Raw genomic sequence first — 7374 nt, forward strand, 5'->3', positions numbered from 1 at the left:
ATAATATATATAAATACACACACTATAATAATTATGTTGTGTGTCCTTTATCACATTTCTCCAACTTGATATGTTCTACAAGGTTACGAATGGAAGCACAAGCCCTTGCCAGAATGTTTGGTTATTCCCAGAGGGAGAGGAAATAGGAAAAGTATTTCATTTCTTTTGTCTCAACATTAATCAGTTGCTGAACGCCTCAAGGTGAACACTGGTAATCAAAAGAAAATAACTGGCATGATATTCATCTTTTTTTGCGTGCTGAGTAAAAACTTTGGAGATATAAAAAAAGGAAACTCAGTGAGCGGCCGCCAGTGACCGGTGAACCATTACGGTGACCTGATGATCAATGGAGGTCAGAAAATGAAGTTCCACATGGACACATAAATCACAATGGAAGAACAAGAAGTGCTTGTCAGTTTCTACATAGTGGTAATCGCCAAAATAAAAAGCCTTGTTTTTTCAGGAGAGAAGCCAGATTTATCCCAGATCCCTCTGTGGGATCAGTGACTCATGGTAACTTTATTACTCAACTGCAGGGTTCATAAAGAGCACTATTGCATCAGTCCGTAAAGGGCCTCGACTGAAGTTCTGCATATCGCCAGTGCCTTGGTGTACCCAAGAGATGATTTCCCTCCTTGATAAAGCTTAAAGGCCTTTCTTTTTCTTTTTTTTAATGTCTTGATGCTGCCTCAAAAGAGCAAGCCAAGGTTTGACATGGTTCTTAATATGACTTAAAACCCAGATATAGCATGATCCCAATGGGTGGTAGAGAAAGGACATGAGAACATGCTGTTTCAAAAATACTCAACATAATACCTAAGAGCTATGCAAACCCTGAGAGGAAGTTCTGTTCATCTCATTACAGCTTCACAAACAAAATGGGCAATTTAGCATGTTTTCCTCTCTGCCATACCTAAATAAGCACTAGAGCTAAGCCGATTTGGTGGAGCACCAGTGGTAATCAAATTAATTTATGTGAAAGAGCAATTTAGAGAGCAAATAAAAGTTTGTTGTGGGGATCTCTGAATCCATAAAAAGCATATTTAGATGGATAGGCAAATGTTCACATGGGAGGACTACAGTATTCATGCAGGAAAACACTGAATGTTAAATTACTAATTGCTTGATTGTTTGCCAGCCAGGTGCACTATGTGTGTTTGCTTGCAGATAGTGAATGTGCATGCAAATGTTTGCAAAGTAATGGTTCCAAGTGAAGCTCAATCTCAGAATTAAAGGCTGCACATCCTTGTTTCAGCCTGCTCTTTCAATCGTCCTCGCTCTCCTGGGCGTCTGAGTGCACCAGATCATTATCATTTCCCAATAAGGTGCTGAACACATTTGCACTATCCAACTAAGTTAATCGTCAAGGGACTGTCAGTAGTGTTTGCCAATCACCATCAATTTGGACTGCCCAGGCTGCATACAGATTACTTGTTTGTGGTATATACATGGTGCAAGCTTTCCGAAACGGCAGCACCGTAATTTGTATCCATGGATATTGCAGCATCAGATCACATTGTTTTCAACGGGGATATTAGCAGTCACATCAGGCCAGTCTATGATTTCCCACAGAGAAGAAGTGATTAAAAGGACTGGTTCTCACAGCAGTGGCAGAAAAATGGAGACATTTCTCATCTATTACTGATGAGCCTGTTTAGCCTCCTTAGATGAAACCAAGGATCTGAGCTTATTAATGATTTATTCTTTCAATCTCAAATTTCAGTGGGGGCAGAGTTAGAATTGTTTAAATGAGCTTTTTTTTTTAGTTGCAAGTCATTATATCATCCACAGTAATCGATAGTAAACAAACGTGCAGAAGACTAAAGCCATTTAGGGAAGTTCTGGGTGATCAATTGCATTGACCTGAGTTATTGCGGGCCTCAAATGAATACACATTTCTGTAAAATAGATCCACTCTGCTTTCATCATACTGGAGATACAGGGCTTTATGTATGCTTGCTCCACACATTTTAAATGTATAGTGGCCATTGCTCAACTTCCCGCAAATATATTTACCATATAGTTATACAAAACTAAAAAAAACTACAAAAAAAGTCTCTCAGCCACTTTGTCACAAAACTCTTGTATCTGCATGAAATATTTACACCAATCCCAAGGCTTTAGCAGCCGGCTTCATGAATGTACAGAGATGAGAGGAAAAAAGACTCACGTACACTCCCAAACACACAGGCTTTGTTGGAAAGACCACTCCTGTGTGCATGCTTCATGTAGAACTTTCCAGTAAGTTCCTGAGGTTGGATGCTGAGGTAAAGTACCACAGAGAAGTCCTGTGTGTTAAATATGCATCATTATTCTGAATACCACAACCCGTACTATGCTGTTTATTGCTCTGCTGTCCAAATACCTCGAAGAACCAAAGTAAATTACTGTATTGCATTTGATTGACTACTGTGTGTTCTGACCAACACCCCAACAAGACACCCATTACAAACGTCTCACTCCATACACAGCTCAACCATATTACCACTGAATCATTCATTCAGTCTGTGTACTGGTTGTTTGGGGAGAATAAACAAACTACACAAACAGCTGTTAAAATTGTACAAATGAAGTGAGAGAATTTGCTTTACTTTCTGTCAGATTTCTCCTTCAACGTGCAACCTTTATGAGATGAATCATTGGGCTAGAGTAAAGTTAGCGTGGGTTCAAGTTTCTCCAGTCCACACCTAATCCTATCTCTGTGCCTAAAACTACCGATGTTACCCAAAACCTTGAATATTTATATTGAATTTTTTTTTTTTGAAAATTCAAACTTTATGAAAATTCTTAACCCCAGACAAACTCTTGACCAGAAATAACTCACAACTGGCTTAGTGAGAAACAAACAAATGGCACTGGAGCCATTTACCCCACACAAAAACACAAGCAAATCAACTAAAACTGCATATTGACAAAATAAGTTCTAGAAGATTTCCACAAAGGCAAACTTAAAAACAGCTCATCTCCAGCCAACTTCCACTGAGAAATCACTGAATCACTGGAACATCATGCCTGTCCAGCTCAGACTGACTCCCTCCCATCCTGTGTCTTGTCCAGCGCGCTCACAGCTCAGGAGGACAGTAATCAATAGACTTCTGGGAAATCAAACAATGTTATATTTCCTGCCAAGAAGAGATGTCATTTAAGTTGACCCTGAGGTCAAGGCCAGTTTGCTTGTATGAGTGAGAATCTGGGGACCTATTTGATGTCATCAGTGCTGGACTCGATGGGAGCAGATGGAGCACTCACTGCTGATGTTAGGCTGGCAGCAGTTGCCCGAGGCTTCAAGTTTTATTTTCTCTTCTCATTGTTTATTTATTTATGTTTATGTATTTGATGTTTGTTCCTTGGAGCGTTGGGGTTTTCTGTCCTTCTGTTGTAGTATGACAGAGGTAAAGAGGAAGCTTTGCAGTTGGCTATGTTTTGAGATTTGACAAATTTTTATGAGCAATAAAAATCCAAAATAATTTAATGGCTCTGGACACCCACACAGAAGTTATTTACTTTAGCTGATTAGACCTGCGCTTTGGGTGGAGCTCTGCTGGATGTACATCTGTTGGATGTACAAAATTAAACTGCATTTAAATGCAGTAGCAAATGTTAAAAAGTATGTAGCTTATGAACTAAGTTCAAAACAGTAAGCCAAAATACTGTGTAGCCATGTGTATTCCTGGTGCCCCAGGCAATATTTATGCCATATTTTAGACCAAATCCTCACCATACTATAGCTGCAGATATAAAATATATTTTTATTGACTTACCAGCTTTGTGCTAGTGTTTAGATTCATACGTCTTTGTGAATTTTTTTTTTGGAAGCTAAAATATTGGGGAAACTATCAAAGAAACCATCTTGGCAAAAGACCTCAAAAAATTGTATTTCAGGTGCTGTGTGTGAATTTCTCCAGCACCAAATAAACAAGAAAGCAACAAATCGCCTGGGCAATGCCAATCAACAACAGTGTGTAAAAACTACATAAAAAGTGTTGACAAAAGTTATTGTAAATGCTGGTGCATGAAGTTCTGTAACTTTCCATTCACACAAAAGGCCGAAAGGTGCCGTTGTGCCTAATGAGATCAGTTGGAAAAATGCTTAATCATTTCACCTTTACAAAGCTCTTAATTGAAAGCTTAAGGTCACAGCAAGTGAAAGGCCATGGTTAGTCAATTTCTTGAGCGCTCCGTAATGCATAAAATGTAGGGAACCTGGACCTCAACATTCAGAGACGTGAACCTCTAGCTGCCTGTGGCCATGAACCCACTCAGGTTCCACTGCAGGGATGGATAATATCCCATAACTGCAGATTGAGAGGCTCAGCCGCTCTGTGCTGCAGAGGTGTCAGGCAGTGGTGCTGCAGGAGGCGGTCACACAAGGTACTGAAGGATTACAGAGTAGCTACAGATACAAGGCTTTGTTTTATGTGTGCTTCCTCCACAAATTCAAAAATGCACAGTGGTTATTGCACAGCCTCACTTTTATATTTACTATTTGGACAGAAAACCCTTGTGAGACCACAGCACTCTTTTTAACAGCTGAAAAGAGAACAAGGTGATTTCCTCTGTGGGCTGGAGCACAAAATATGGCAATAGTTTATCAAGATGCAGTGGAAAGAAATTTGAGTTTTTGCACCATAGCTAGAATTGCTTTGATTAGACAACTTGTGAACTACATGTGAAGGAGCTGAGTGAAAAGCAAGTTAACAAATCCCAGTGATTAGTCACCTCTAAATACATATTGTCAGGGTCAGATTAATTCAGAGCACATATTTAATATTTTATTCACCTCTTCAAATCATTCTCTTTTCCTAAAACACACCACACACACACTAACCGTCATACTAGACATAAACTGAACCACAGCAGCCCCACTCCAGAAAAACGACAACATGACAGACAGGCACACAAGATATTACTCACACAGAGATTGTGTAGATATACCATTGTTATTTCCTGTCATTGTTGTGCATGTTGTCCTGCTTTGTATACATTTCTATATCTTTATTCACACAGTATATACTAAAATTTCAGTGGCATCAGTGACATTTTTCTTTTTGCCACCAGTTAATGTTGCGTTTCAGCCTGATAGAGCAGTACAGCACACAGTGTATTATTAGGAGAAGCCTTTTCCCTCCCCAACCTTTCCCTCTACCATCCAAACTGAAACACCATTGCGCTGCAATGACCTATAGACATATGCTTGGTCACAGTTTTTAATTTATTTCAGTGCTATAAATTTCCATCATGGTCCTGCCTGCCAGATTACAATGTATCATGTTTCTGTCTGTCTCTGCACTTGTCTTCAGTGGCATTATCATTCACGTCATGGTCACGGAGCGGAGCCAAGAGCTTGATTGGATCAGGAGTCACAGAACTTCCAGTTTTAATTGAATTGAAGCCCTTCCCTCCCCAGGAGTCCACCAGTAGCCCATGGGTAGAAAATACTAAGCTGAGCATTAAGAATATGCATGAGATGGTTAAGGTGCATTATCTAGAGGCTTTAAAGAGGTTAATAGCCAGTGAATATCAATTCATCATTTTTTTTCTTTGACATTTTCATGGCCAGAATACATACGGCTTGATTTCAGAATTAGTAAAAAGATATAAACAAGCCATTACTTTAGAAACTATATAGCCTGAATAAATATTTCATGAAAAATGTGATGATAAATATGGCTCGGAGGTGGAAGTTGTGCCCTACCCTGATCATAAATTCTAAATCTCTATATCTTGATTGCCAAATATTTTCAGCCTTTTATCTCTTTGATGTGCCGGGCTTCACATGAAGAATAGGCTGGAGAGGAGTTGAGGGTTTTTTTTTTCTTTCTTGCAAAAGCTAGGCATCACTCTGCCATGTTTTCCCTCAACTGTTTGTCAGCTCGGAGGCAGCTCGATCATCCGACTAACTATCACAGTTAAAGCATGTTTTCCCAAAGGCGCCTGTGGAGAATTCTCAGAAGCTGAGTGGCTTCCAGTTCTGCTGTAGCTGCCCCCAACAAAAACACAGACACACCAGAACATGCAGAAATGAGAGTTCATACAAAAGTACTTCTAGGGGAGTAAGGGGTAATGAGTCATATTTTTCCAGAATAAATTATTATTCAAATATTAATTAGCATCTTCTCGCATTTGTACACACACACACACACACACACACACAACATGTTTAAATCCTACCAATCAATTAGCGTAACTGCTTTCATCCTCCTGGAATCTCACAGACCAAAGGCTTGAGTGTTTTGTCAGAACACACCTCAAACAGATATCAGAGTCCTGTCTGAATCAAACGGCTGGCAGGCCTGTGACTGCTTCATCCCAGCTTGGACGTGGAACGAACGTGCTGCTCTGCTGTTTAATAGAAAGGCCCAATGAGCCTTATTTATATTCATAGTCATATCATCAGAATTTCTTTTGAGAACAAAGAAAGCATTAATCAAAAGCCACAAACAGCAGGAGATTTAACTGAAGACTTCTAACTTCAGACAGAATATACAATATAAATGTGAAGTTTGAGAGTTTAGATTCACAATGAGGGGGAAAAAATAAAGAATAGATTCAGAGCAGATGCCGAAAATATTGACATATACAAATTCAAATGATGTGATGCTGTACCAGCATTATGCAGAGTCCCCCCCTTCTTTGGATTTAAGTCAATATTCTGTTGCATTTTGCTTGATCTGCAGTTCAATACCTCAGTACATGAAGAAACTACATAAGAATAAGCCAAAACAAAAAAAAAAAACAAAACAAAACATATTGCTAAGCCCCCTAAAAGCATCTAGGTTTCTTTGTAAGCACCTGTCTGAAGTAGGAATGATGATAGTTCTATGGTGACAAAAGAAAGAGGGTTTATGTCCTCAGTCCCTGCTACAACCAAGGTTACTGTAGATCCATTAGGTGTCAAGCTGAAGTGTCCTTGAGAGAGAGAGAGTGTGAGAGAGATGGTTAGCCCCCACCTGTACACTCAGCGACAGACCCTTTGATTAGATAAATGGCTAAACCGCAATTCACACCAGCTCAAGTACGACGTTTTCGCCATCTGTTCGTTTATAGGTTGAACTATATTCACCAGGGGTCAGAGTGGTTATTGTCAAATTAAATTAATGGACTTGGCAAAGTAGAAACAAATGATTTTGGAACTGGAATGTACGTCACCCTGAATCAAAAGAAAGATAACGGAATAACTGAACTTAGAACAACTTGAGGTTCAATTTCAAGAAATCATCAAGGCTCATCTGGAATCATTTTACGATTAAGGAAGCCAAAAGGGACAAAAGCCCAGGTTTCTTTGGATGGGGTGCTCAGTTGCAGATTTTGCTTTCATCACTTCATGTGCTGCCAGTGACCATGAGCAACACCAGGATTCAGGTAAGTACCTAA

The sequence above is a fragment of the Lates calcarifer genome, linkage group LG13, assembly GCF_001640805.2.
Source record: "Lates calcarifer isolate ASB-BC8 linkage group LG13, TLL_Latcal_v3, whole genome shotgun sequence".
Lineage (NCBI taxonomy): Eukaryota > Metazoa > Chordata > Actinopteri > Centropomidae > Lates > Lates calcarifer.